The sequence below is a fragment of the Palaemon carinicauda genome, chromosome 11, assembly GCF_036898095.1.
Source record: "Palaemon carinicauda isolate YSFRI2023 chromosome 11, ASM3689809v2, whole genome shotgun sequence".
Classification (NCBI taxonomy): Eukaryota; Metazoa; Arthropoda; class Malacostraca; order Decapoda; family Palaemonidae; genus Palaemon; species Palaemon carinicauda.
This window is the reverse complement of record NC_090735.1, coordinates 141,949,641-141,963,587: the sequence shown is the minus strand read 5'-3', so window position 1 is coordinate 141,963,587 and position 13,947 is coordinate 141,949,641.

Here is a 13,947-nt window from a genome sequence, read left to right as displayed (position 1 = left end):
AATCGCTGCTCTTACGCATTCCTTTGGAACAATTCCGCGCCTTTATTTTTGTAATCTGGATAAAGCGTAAAGTTTTGATCAGTAGCAAAAACTTGGGTTCTGGATGTTATGCAATCTATCTCCACACGCCACCTTACATTTCTACAGGTTACCTACGGGCCGACCAAGGGAAAGGGCCGTGCCAACAAGAAGATTTGGCTATAATACTCCACGAACGAACAAATCCATCTCCACACGTAGAGAGTTCTAGTTGTTTGCCAATCCATCTCCTTCACAGATAAGAGACTACTGGATTAATATGATGTTATAGCAGCATGGATGTATAAAACTTTTTCTTTTACCATTTCTAGAGCTTAATACAACATTAAAGAGGTCTGTAGCATTTATCAATGGTCTCTCTCAGTCTGACTAAATTGGCCTTCTCGCGTCAATGTTGGTTATCAAATGTTCATTTTGGGAGCATGTTGATGTTGAATAGACAAGCATATATGGGTACCAAGTATGACTTAGACAAAATTTTACATTATCTCTTTAATAGTATTTTTTCAAAGATAAGCTTCTCAAAAATATTGCTTTCCGAGATATCTAGAATGAAAAAATTGGCTTTCTTTACACCAACACAAGAATTTTCTTTTCTGATGATGCAAGGTCAACCAATCTAATAATTTTGGCCTAAACATATCATCTCTTTCGACATTTCCAAAGTTTCCAATGTGTCGAATTTCCTACTTCAGAGATTCACTCTTTCTGCTTGCAGGAAAATTTCCAAATTAGCTTCCAAGGTTTTTGTAATATGTAATGTTGTTACATCAAACCTGTGTGCGCCTCTGCACTATGCTTTTTCATCCCCGGTAAATAATTATCACAAATACTGCATCACAGCGTGGGAGAAATTCACTAGTAACTGGATTTTCTATTTCATTAAGCGATATCTAGACATAATCAATCTGGAGGAGGTTTTTACTCTTTTTAGCCATGTCGATATTAATATATATATATATATATATATATACACATATATATACATATACATAATATAGATACACACACACACACACACACACATATATATATATATATATAGAGAGAGAGAGAGAGAGAGAGAGAGAGAGAGATACATATATATATAGATACATAAATATATATATATATATATATATATGTACACACATATGACCGCGGAGGTAGCAGCAGTATGGGATTCAGCATTATGAAGCTTCATCTGTGGTGGATAACGGGGGAGGGTGGGCTATGGCACCCTAGCAGTACCAGCTGAAATCGGTTGAGTCCCTTGTCAGGCTGAGAGGAACGTAGAGAGTAGAGGTCCCCTTTTTGTTTTGTTTCATTTGTTTATGTCGGCTAACCCCAAAATTGGGGGAAGTGCCTTGGTATATGTATGTACATATACATATACATATATAAGCACACACATACATATATATACACATATATGTGTATATATATATATATATATATATATATGTGAGTGTGTATGTGTATGTATGTATGTGTATGTATGTGTATAACAGCTTGCGCGCGCGTCTAGTAATCAGAATAAATAATTTTATCTAAGACAGCAGACTATCCCCCTAAAGATATATTCCTATCTACTTGAAAAAAAAAAACTGCTGACTAATAGCCAGACTGTAAGTTATAATTAAAATGGATTGCAGAGCGTTTCGCACTCAAAAGCCTGAGACATTACAAAAGAAATTGAGAAATCAATCATTAATCGGCTTAAAAAAATTGAATGTCTTCCCAAATATATACTGCAATCCTATATCTACCAATATCTCACCACTTGCTATTCACGTTCCCCCCTTCAGATAAACTGTCTTTGAAAATTTACGCAAAAAGTATTGAGAAATCCTGAAAAAAAAAAATTCGAAAAAAAAAGAAATAATAACCGAAGAAAAGACAATCTTCACGTCGTAGTATATGTTAGAATTAAATATATGTCGTAATAATCATTTTGAGAGCAACTGTGTAGAAATTATAAATCAGAGGCTGTTATTATAAACATATCAACAAGAAAATTAAACCTTTCAAATTAATGACAACTCACTTAATCAAAGCAAAACTTGCAACGTCTGCTGGTTTTTCTGACACTGCAACCTTCACTCCATTTCATTTGCTATGTACACAGCAATATGGTGTTGAATGACAAAATAAACCTCCTTTAATTTCAAATTATACCGTACATCAACTAGTTACATTGCTGTGTTACCTTACACATCAACTAGTCTACATTGCTGTGTTACCTTACACATCAACTAGTCTACATTGCTGTGTTACCTTACACATCAATTAGTCTACATTGCTGTGTTACCTTACATATCAACTAGTCTACATTGCCGTGTTACCTTACACATCAACTAGTCTACATTGCTGTGTTACCTTACACATCAACTAGTCTACATTGCTGTGTTACCTTACACATCAACTAGTCTAGATAGGTGTGTTACCTTACACATCAACTAGTCTAGATGGCTGTGTTACCTTACACATCAACTAGTCTAGATGGCTGTGTTACCTTACACATCAACTAGTCTACATTGCTGTGTTACCTTACACATCAACTATTCTAGATGGCTGTGTTACCTTACACATCAATTAGTCTACATTGCTGTGTTATCTTACACATCAATTAGTCTATATTGCTGTGTTACCTTACACATCAACTAGTCTAGATGGCTGTGTTACCTTACACATCAATTAGTCTACATTGCTGTGTTACCTTACACATCAACTAGTCTAGATAGGTGTGTTACCTTACACATCAACTAGTCTAGATGGCTGTGTTACCTTACACATCAACTAGTCTAGATGGCTGTGTTACCTTACACATCAACTAGTCTACATTGCTGTGTTACCTTACACATCAACTAGTCTACATTGCTGTGTTACCTTACACATCAACTAGTCTAGATGGCCGTGTTTCCTTACACATCAACTAGTCTAGATTGCTGTTACCTTACACATCAACTACTCTGGATGGCTGTGTTAGCTTACACATCAACTAGTCTAGATTGCTGTGTTACCTTACACATCAACTATTCTAGATGGCTGTGTTACCTTACACATCAACTAGTCTAGATTGCTGTTACCTTACACATCAACTACTCTGGATGGCTGTGTTAGCTTACACATCAACTAGTGTACATTGCTGTGTTACCTTACACATCATCTAGTCTAGATGGCTGTGTTACCTTACACATCAACTAGTCTAGATGGCTGTGTTACCTTACACATCAACTAGTCTAGATGGCTGTGTTACCTTACACATCAACTAGTCTACATTGCTGTGTTACCTTACACATCAACTAGTCTAGATGGCTGTGTTACCTTACACATCAACTAGTCTAGATGGCTGTGTTACCTTACACATCAACTAGTCTAGATGGCTGTGTTACCTTACACATCAACTAGTCTACATTGCTGTGTTACCTTACACATCAACTAGTCTAGATGGCTGTGTTACCTTACACATCAATTAGTCTACATTGCTGTGTTACCTTACACATCAACTATTCTAGATGGCCGTGTTTCCTTACACATCAACTAGTCTAGATTGCTGTTACCTTACACATCAACTACTCTGGATGGCTGTGTTAGCTTACACATCAACTAGTGTACATTGCTGTGTTACCTTACACATCAACTAGTCTAGATGGCTGTGTTACCTTACACATCAACTAGTCTAGATGGCTGTGTTACCTTACACATCAACTAGTCTAGATGGCTGTGTTACCTTACACATCAACTAGTCTAGATGGCTGTGTTACCTTACACATCAACTAGTCTACATTGCTGTGTTACCTTACACATCAACTAGTCTAGATGGCTGTGTTACCTTACACATCAATTAGTCTACATTGCTGTGTTACCTTACACATCAACTAGTCTACATTGGTGTGTTACCTTACACATCAACTAGTCTACATTGCTGTGTTACCTTACACATCAACTAGTGTACATTGCTGTTACCTTACACATCAACTAGTCTAGATTGCTGTGTTACCTTATACATAAATTAGTCTACATTGCTGTGTTACCTTATACATCAACTAGTCTACATTGCTGTGTTACCTTACACATCAACTAGTGTACACTGCTGTGTTACCCTACACATCAACTAGTCTACATGGCTGTGTTACCTTACACATCAACTAGTCTAGATGGCTGTGTTACCTTACACATCAACTAGTCTACATGGCTGTGTTACCTTACACATCAACTACTCTACATTGCTGTGTTACCTTATAGATAAACTAGTCTAGATTGCTGTGTTACCTTATACATCAATTAGTCTACATTGCTGTGTTACCTTACACATCAACTAGTCTAGATTGCTGTGTTACCTTACACATCAACTAGTCTAGATGGCTGTGTTACCTTACACATCAATTAGGCTACATTGCTGTGTTACCTTACACATCAACTAGTCTAGATAGGTGTGTTACCTTACACATCAACTAGTCTAGATGGCTGTGTTACCTTACACATCAACTAGTCTACATGGCTGTGTTACCTTACACATCAACTAGTCTAATTGGCTGTGTTACCTTACACATCAACTAGTCTAGATGGCTGTGTTACCTTATACATCAATTAGTCTACATTGTTGTGCTACCTTACACATCAACTAGTCTAGATAGCTGTGTTACCTTACACATCAACTAGTCTAGATGGCTGTGTTACCTTATACATCAACTAGTCTAGATGGCTGTGTTACCTTATACATCAATTAGTCTAGATTGCTGTGTTACCTTACACATCAACTAGTCTAGATGGCTGTGTTTCCTTACACATCAACTAGTCTAGATGGCTGTGTTACCTTATACATCAAATAGTCTACATTGCTGTGTTACCTTACATATCAACTAGTCTAGATAGCTGTGTTACCTTACACATCAACTAGTCTAGATGGCTGTGTTACCTTATACATCAATTAGTCTACATTGCTGTGTTACCTTATACATCAACTAGTCTACATTGCTGTGTTACCTTACACATCAACTAGTCTAGATAGCTGTGTTACCTTACACATCAACTAGTCTACATTGCTGTGTTACCTTACACATCAACTAGAGTACATTGCTGTGTTACCTTACACATCAACTAGTCTAGATTGCTATGTTACCTTATACATCAATTAGTCTACATTGCTGTGTTACCTTATACATCAACTAGTCTACATTGCTGTGTTACCTTACACATCAACTAGTGTACATTGCTGTGTTACCTTACACATCAACTAGTCTACATGGCTGTGTTAACTTACACATCAACTAGTCTACATGGCTGTGTTACCTTACACATAAACTAGTCTAGATTGCTGTGTTACCTTATATATCAATTAGTCTAGATTGCTGTGTTACCTTACACATCAACTAGTCTAGATTGCTGTGTTACCTTACACATCAACTAGTCTAGATGGCTGTGTTACCTTACACATCAATTAGTCTACATTGCTGTGTTACCTTACACATCAACTAGTCTAGATAGGTGTGTTACCTTACACATCAACTAGTCTAGATGGCTGTGTTACCTTACACATCAACTAGTCTAGATGGCTGTGTTACCTTACACATCAATTATTCTACATTGCTGTGTTACCTTACACATCAACTAGTCTAGATGGCTGTGTTACCTTACACATCAACTAGTCTACATTGCTGTGTTACCTTACACATCAACTAGTCTAGATGGCTGTGTTACCTTACACATCAATTAGTCTACATTGCTGTGTTACCTTACACATCAACTAGTCTAGATAGGTGTGTTACCTTACACATCAACTAGTCTAGATTGCTGTGTTACCTTACACATCAACTAGTCTAGATGGCTGTGTTACCTTACACATCAATTAGTCTACATTGCTGTGTTACCTTACACATCAACTAGTCTAGATAGGTGTGTTACCTTACACATCAACTAGTCTAGATTGCTGTGTTACCTTACACATCAACTAGTCTAGATGGCTGTGTTACCTTACACATCAATTAGTCTACATTGCTGTGTTACCTTACACATCAACTAGTCTAGATAGGTGTGTTACCTTACACATCAACTAGTCTAGATGGCTGTGTTACCTTACACATCAACTAGTCTAGATGGCTGTGTTACCTTACACATCAATTAGTCTACATTGCTGTGTTACCTTACACATCAACTAGTCTAGATAGGTGTGTTACCTTACACATCAACTAGTCTAGATTGCTGTGTTACCTTACACATCAACTAGTCTAGATGGCTGTGTTACCTTACACATCAATTAGTCTACATTGCTGTGTTACCTTACACATCAACTAGTCTAGATAGGTGTGTTACCTTACACATCAACTAGTCTAGATGGCTGTGTTACCTTACACATCAACTAGTCTAGATGGCTGTGTTACCTTACACATCAACTAGTCTAGATAGCTGTGTTACCTTACACATCAACTAGTCTACATGGCTGTGTTACCTTACACATCATCTAGTCTAGATAGCTGTGTTACCTTACATATCAACTAGTCTAGATGGCTGTGTTACCTTACAAATCAACTAGTCTAGATAGCTGTGTTTCCTTACACATCAACTAGTCTAGATTGCTGTGTTACCTTACACATCAACTAGTCTACATTGCTGTGTTACCTTACACATCAACTAGTCTAGATGGCTGTGTTTCCTTACACATCAACTAGTCTAGATTGCTGTGTTACCTTACACATCAACTAGTCTAGAGGGCTGTGTTACCTTACACATCAACTAGTCTAGATGGCTGTGTTACCTTACACATCAACCAGTGTAGATGGCTGTGTTACCTTACACATCAACTAGTCTAGATGGCTGTGTTACCTTACACATCAACTACTCTGGATGGCTGTGTTACCTTACACATCAACTACTCTGGATGGCTGTGTTACCTTACACATCAACTAGTCCAGATTGCTGTGTTACCTTACAAATCAACTAGTCTAGATGGCTGTGTTACCTTACACATCAACTACTCTGGATAGCTGTGTTACCTTACACATCAACTAGTTTACATTGCTGTGTTAACTTACATATCAACTACTCTGGATGGCTGTGTTACCTTACACATCAACTAGTCTAGATGGCTGTGTTACCTCACACATCAACTAGTCTAGATGGCTGTGTTACCTCACACATCAACTAGTCTAGATGGCTGTGTTACCTCACACATCAACTAGTCTAGATGGCTGTGTTACCTCACACATCAACTAGTCTAGATGGCTGTGTTACCTCACACATCAAATGGTCTAGATGGCTGTGTTACCTCACACATCAACTAGTCTAGATGGCTGTGTTACCTTACACATCAACTGGTCTAGATGGCTGTGTTACCTCACACATCAACTAGTCTAGATGGCTGTGTTACCTTACACATCAACTGGTCTAGATGGCTGTGTTACCTCACACATCATCTAGTCTAGATGGCTGTGTTACCTTACACATCAACTAGTCTACATTGCTGTGTTACCTTACACATCAACTAGTCTAGATGGCTGTGTTTCCTTACACATCAACTAGTCTAGATTGCTGTGTTACCTTACACATCAACTAGTCTAGAGGGCTGTGTTACCTTACACATCAACTAGTCTAGATGGCTGTGTTACCTTACACATCAACCAGTGTAGATGGCTGTGTTACCTTACACATCAACTAGTCTAGATGGCTGTGTTACCTTACACATCAACTACTCTGGATGGCTGTGTTACCTTACACATCAACTACTCTGGATGGCTGTGTTACCTTACACATCAACTAGTCCAGATTGCTGTGTTACCTTACAAATCAACTAGTCTAGATGGCTGTGTTACCTTACACATCAACTACTCTGGATAGCTGTGTTACCTTACACATCAACTAGTTTACATTGCTGTGTTAACTTACATATCAACTACTCTGGATGGCTGTGTTACCTTACACATCAACTAGTCTAGATGGCTGTGTTACCTCACACATCAACTAGTCTAGATGGCTGTGTTACCTTACACATCAACTAGTCTAGATGGCTGTGTTTCCTTACACATCAACTAGTCTAGATAGCTGTGTTACCTTACACATCAACTAGTCTAGATGGCTGTGTTACCTTACACATCAACTAGTCTAGATAGCTGTGTTACCTTACACATCAACTAGTCTAGATGGCTGTGTTACCTTACACATCAATTAGTCTAGATTGCTGTGTTACCTTATACATCAACTAGTCTACATTACTGTGTTACCTTACACATCAACTAGTCTAGATAGCTGTGTTACCTTACACATCAACTAGTCTAGATAGCTGTGTTACCTTACACATCAACTAGTCTACATTGCTGTGTTACCTTATACATCAACTAGTCTAGATTGCTGTGCTACCTTACACATCAACTAGTCTAGAAAGCTGGGATACCTTACACATCAATTAGTCTAGATTGCTGTGCTACCTTAGACATCAACCACTCTAGAAAACCGGGAAACCTTACACCTCAACCACTCTAGAAAACCGGGAAACCTTACACCTCAACCACTCTAGAAAACCGGGATACCTTACACCTCAACCACTCTAGAAAACCGGGATACCTTACACCTCAACCACTCTAGAAAACCGGGATACCTTACACCTCAACAACTCTAGAAAACCGGGATACCTTACACCTCAACCACTCTAGAAAACCGGGATACCTTACACCTCAACAACTCTAGAAAACCGGGATACCTTACACCTCAACCACTCTAGAAAACCGGGATACCTTACACATCAATTACACAACAACTAGTCTAGACTGCTGTGTTTCCTTACACAGAGTATAAATTCAATATTTAAACTAGGAACGAGAGAGGAATCGAGTTGGGATACCAAATGGTCTAGTAATGTTACAGAGATACAGACGCTCTGGAAAAAAACAAAAGTTGCGAGTTTCGCTTTGAGACAGGGTGACTAATAAAAACATGTTTTATATGATGACTATGTATTCAGTGTACAAAATTGGGTGAAATCTTCTGGAAATAACGACGGTATACGTAAAGGATGGGAAATTCTGAACTACATACATTAAATTTTGTGTGTACTGAAATTAGGTTTGAAAGCATTTGAAAGAAAATGTTACTTTCTCCATGAAAGGCAATTTCGAGATAACCGATAAATTATCTCTGAATTCCTTTTTCAAACAATTTTGGACCTGATGTTGAATTTACGATTTTTTTTTTTTTCATTTCAGAATTTCATCCATATTTTCCCTTAGGACAACCAACTTTATGAGAGAAAATAAAATTCAGTAAAGAAAAAGCCAACTTTCGAAATAGTTCTTAAACTTGAAGTCTAGTGATTATGTAACGGCCCCTTCAAGAAAAGGAAAATCATCATCATCGGGAAAAAAAAAAAAAAAAAAAAAAAAAAAAAAATTAAAAACCCAGAATCAAGTACTTCTGGATTCTTTGAAAAGCTTTTCCTTGCAGTGCTACCGTGAGACTGAGGTCACGCGCGAGTTGAGTGTATCCAGTGTACGCATATGTCAGAATAAAAATCTAGAAAAGAGTCAGTCCTTTCCCTGATGAAAACTAGCAACACCACCGCCTTCCCACACTCAATGCAAAAAGTGTTTTGTTCTGCAAGAAACACATTGCGCGAATCTCACCAGAATAGGCATTGCCACAAGAGGGAAACCGACGGACAATAATAATGATAAAAAATGGCAACAAAGGAAAACCTTTAAAATGTTGGATGAAGAGGTCTGGCTTAAGAGATCTGGCCGCGTGGGTGAGACAACTTCGTTACCATGACGACAGAAATCTCTCTCTCTCTCTCTCTCTCTCTCTCTCTCTCTCTCTCTCTCTCCATGAAATATATCATTCTCAAAATACTTGGCATATCGCCATGTACTCTAAACAACATATAAAAATTATAATAAAGATATATTAACATTTTCAACCATCCCCGCTATTTACTATCAACTTCCCTGAATATTCCTGTTTAATCAATGAAAGGTTACCTTCACTAACATCCTTACAAACACTCCCAACTGAAACAATCCTAGGATTACGTGCTGACAGAGGAAGGGAGGTGATAAAGATGAATAGAAAAATTGTCTCTTGCTGATCATCTCACTGGATGACCTGTAGAGAATTTTCCCCCTCTTCCTGATTTATTCTTTATAATTTTTCGTTCAACCTTTCCTGATTTCCTTAACTAGGTACATGATGGAGCAAATTCGTCAAACGCGCTCTCGCCTCTCGAGCAAAAGCACTTTTGCATTCAAAAGGCAACGCAGGAATGAATACGAAATGGAATTATTTATTCGCCAAGTGGTGGTTCAACAACCTTGAGCTTCCTGCCTTTGCATATATTTTATTTTATTTTTTGTCCTTGCACTTAATGGGGACTATTCAGAGCACAGCCATCATGAATCGAATAAATATGTCCAATCTATTCGGTGGTTGTTAAACGATTTGGCATTAATATCATTGTTATAAATACTGCTGGTATTACAGTTATCATCATTATTGAATATTCAAATAACCTTTTATACACGTATCAGAATCATTTAATATGTAGCAACTGTAGACAAATCAAATGAAATTAAGCTAACGACTAAAAAGATTATTTATACATAATTCAATATGAAACTATGACAATACAATAGTGGATATACACTATACCTGTATTAAGGTATATGCTCTCTATTATGTATGCAAGGTTTTGTCAGATGTATGTATGTATGTATGTATGTATGTATGTATGTATGTATGTATATACAATATATATACATACATAAATATATATTTTAAATATATATTATATATATATGTATATATATATATATATATATATATATATATATATATATATGTATGTATGTATGTATGTATGTATATATAAACAGTGTTTGCTCCTTCCTTGTTGTTAACACATATGAGAAACTAAATATCCCATTGAATATGAGAACAACTCTACTGCAATTGAGCCACTATGTAAACATGCTCCAACAGCGATGCAATACTGCTCAACTTCACAGTATCTATAATTGTCACCCTTTCAGCAAATTTGTCTCCAAGACAATTGTTTGTATTTGTCAGGGGTTTGTGTGTTTTTATAATACTGTCGCGCATTGTTACACGTATATACTCTTGTGTAATAAAGGGGTGTGTACTCCTTGAATAAACGAAAACCAATTTCCTTCGGCAAAGATACCACCTATCAATTTCAGCCAATCAGAGCTGACACACAGGTACAGTGAGAAAACACTTAAATGTTCCAATCTTCCAACGCCATCAAAAATACCTTTAAATCTATCAAAACATGAGTTATTGTGGATGGTTACCATGACTGAACTTAAAACTTTATTTCACTTTATAAGTTTATATTCATGTACATTACGTTTGTAAATCTTTAATCTACATCACATAATAGTTTCTGTTGCTATACAGTATATACTTACTAATACTATACATCTTACATGGGTAGACGCAGTAATATTGAAGGCCTCTATTATTAAAATATACAAACCTTACCTCTTTCCCAAGGGTGTCTGCATTATGATGAAGTTCAGATAATATTTGGTCAAAAATGAAATCACATTAATTACTGTTGTCAACTCTTTAGGGACAAGCCGAGATATATATATATATATATATATATATATATATATATATATATATATATATATATATATATAAATTATACAATGTGCGGATTACATTTGAGGTTTTTCATTGATGATAATCTTTCTTCAATAATGAAAAAGCATATCAATACTCCATCGATGGCAAAAATCTATTAAACTCTAGCCGCTACGTGTTGACCAATATGCATATAAATGCAATGCTTTTTCTCCATATATCTCCTATTCAAGAACTTCACCCCATCTTCAATCCCATTGTGAAAGCTGGGGATAAGCCATTTTGCCTTTAAATTAAACATGATCACCAGAAATTTGTGAAGTACATTTAGTGATAACACTAGACTCTTAAATAATAAAGAAAAACATAAATTCTACCAGCTAAATTCCTTTAGAAGTAACAGATAAAGCAATTTCCTTGCAGAATACATTTCTGAAAGTCGTTTTTCCTTAAGCCCTTAGAAGAGTTGTAACCCTCCTAACAAGGGCAACAGAACACGATTATTGTATTAATAAGGTCGGCCCACACAACTTCCATTGCTCCGGTAGCTTATTGACTTGCATTATTCCATATTCAATAAAGGACAATTATTCAGGGATTCCTAAAACAGAATAAAGGCCTGGCTATAGATGATAAGATGGAGGAATGTTATCTCTCTGTTGTGTACTAGTAGATCTATTGTTACTTTTTTTAGGAAAAGATGCATTTCTATAGGGAGTGATTACTTGAGGAAATATAAAGGCTTCTATTTTAATTAGAAAAATACTGATGACTGACAACCAAATAAATGTGTACTGACTACTATTTTTATCATAAATGTGAGGTTTTCATTGACACCATTATCTAAGAAATCATTTCCGTCATTAAGAGAGAACGTCCTGGAACGTCCTTGAATCACTGCATTTAATCCCCATAAACGATCCAGTACCTAATCTCAATGAATTAATTCAATGTGATTTAGATAAAGGTATGACTTCAAGACTGAAACTTCCAAATGCTGTTATCTCTCATACGATTCAGAGCCCAATCATACCCGACATGAAAAAGGCACAGCTCATTATCATCTCTGACATGTACTTTTTTTTATTATTATTATTAATAACTGCATTAGTGGCCCAAGCAACTGATTTCTGTTAGAGCAGAAGTTTTCTGGAAGAATAAAGGAAAATCTTCAAGGAAGCATTTGGATCTTTAACTGATCTTATTCCCATTTACAGAAACTAACCAGGAATCAATATGTTTGTTATTTTCCTGAGCGAGATCGAAAATGAGAAATGTGTGTCAACTATTTCAACGAATTAAGTAATCATTTATTTTTGTAGCATAAAATATGCCAGCAGAAAATTATATATTTGTATTTTAAATTCAAAATTAATGAGAATAAGAAATATACTAAGGTGATATATATATCGCATCATGAATTCTCGCTAATAACATATCTACATTTTCTCAAAACGAGGAAGGGCCAACGCTTTTAACACCATAAGGATAATACTTTGTCGGCACAATTGCTATTTTTTCATTTAAGTTTTTGTTCAAGCTGAGTACAACTAAGACATAAATATACATATACATATATATATATATATATATATATATAATATATATATATATATATATATATATATATATATATATATATATATATATATATATATATATATATATATATATATATATATATATATATATATATATATTAGTTACTTTATACTTAACTGCACAATATTGTATAAAAAAGTCTACCTATTTACAATTACACCTGTATCGATTTTATCGCAAACAACATCCAATCGTTCTTATATTAAAAAGGAAACTAGACAAAATAACAAAATACCAACGATGATAAATAGCCAGCAACCACAACCAGACTTCATACCACCTCAGTTCGCAACAATAATAATTGGTTGGAAGATATTATTATTGTACATTGAAATATTCGTAAAAAAAAATCGTAAAGGTTAAAGTAAAAGTTCTAAACCATAAACAAGAGAGTAAGGCCAGCCAAAATACACCAAACCCAGTAGAGGAATATCACGAATACAAATAATAGGTGTCGAAGCGATGTCATAGCGGACACCATCTAAGAAAAGGAATCTTATGGATATTTTATCATCGGACTCCCATTATTTCTAATTGGCTGTAGGGGTTCGACTCCTTGACAAAGCGGAAGGACTTGTCATAAAAAGAATTTCCCATTGGGAATGAACCCAAAGTAAAATTAATTCTATTTTGAAAAGTATTTGTGGCTTATCTGAAAAAAATTAACATTATGAGTGTTAATGATAGAATTATCACCAACTAATATATATATATATATATATATATATGTAT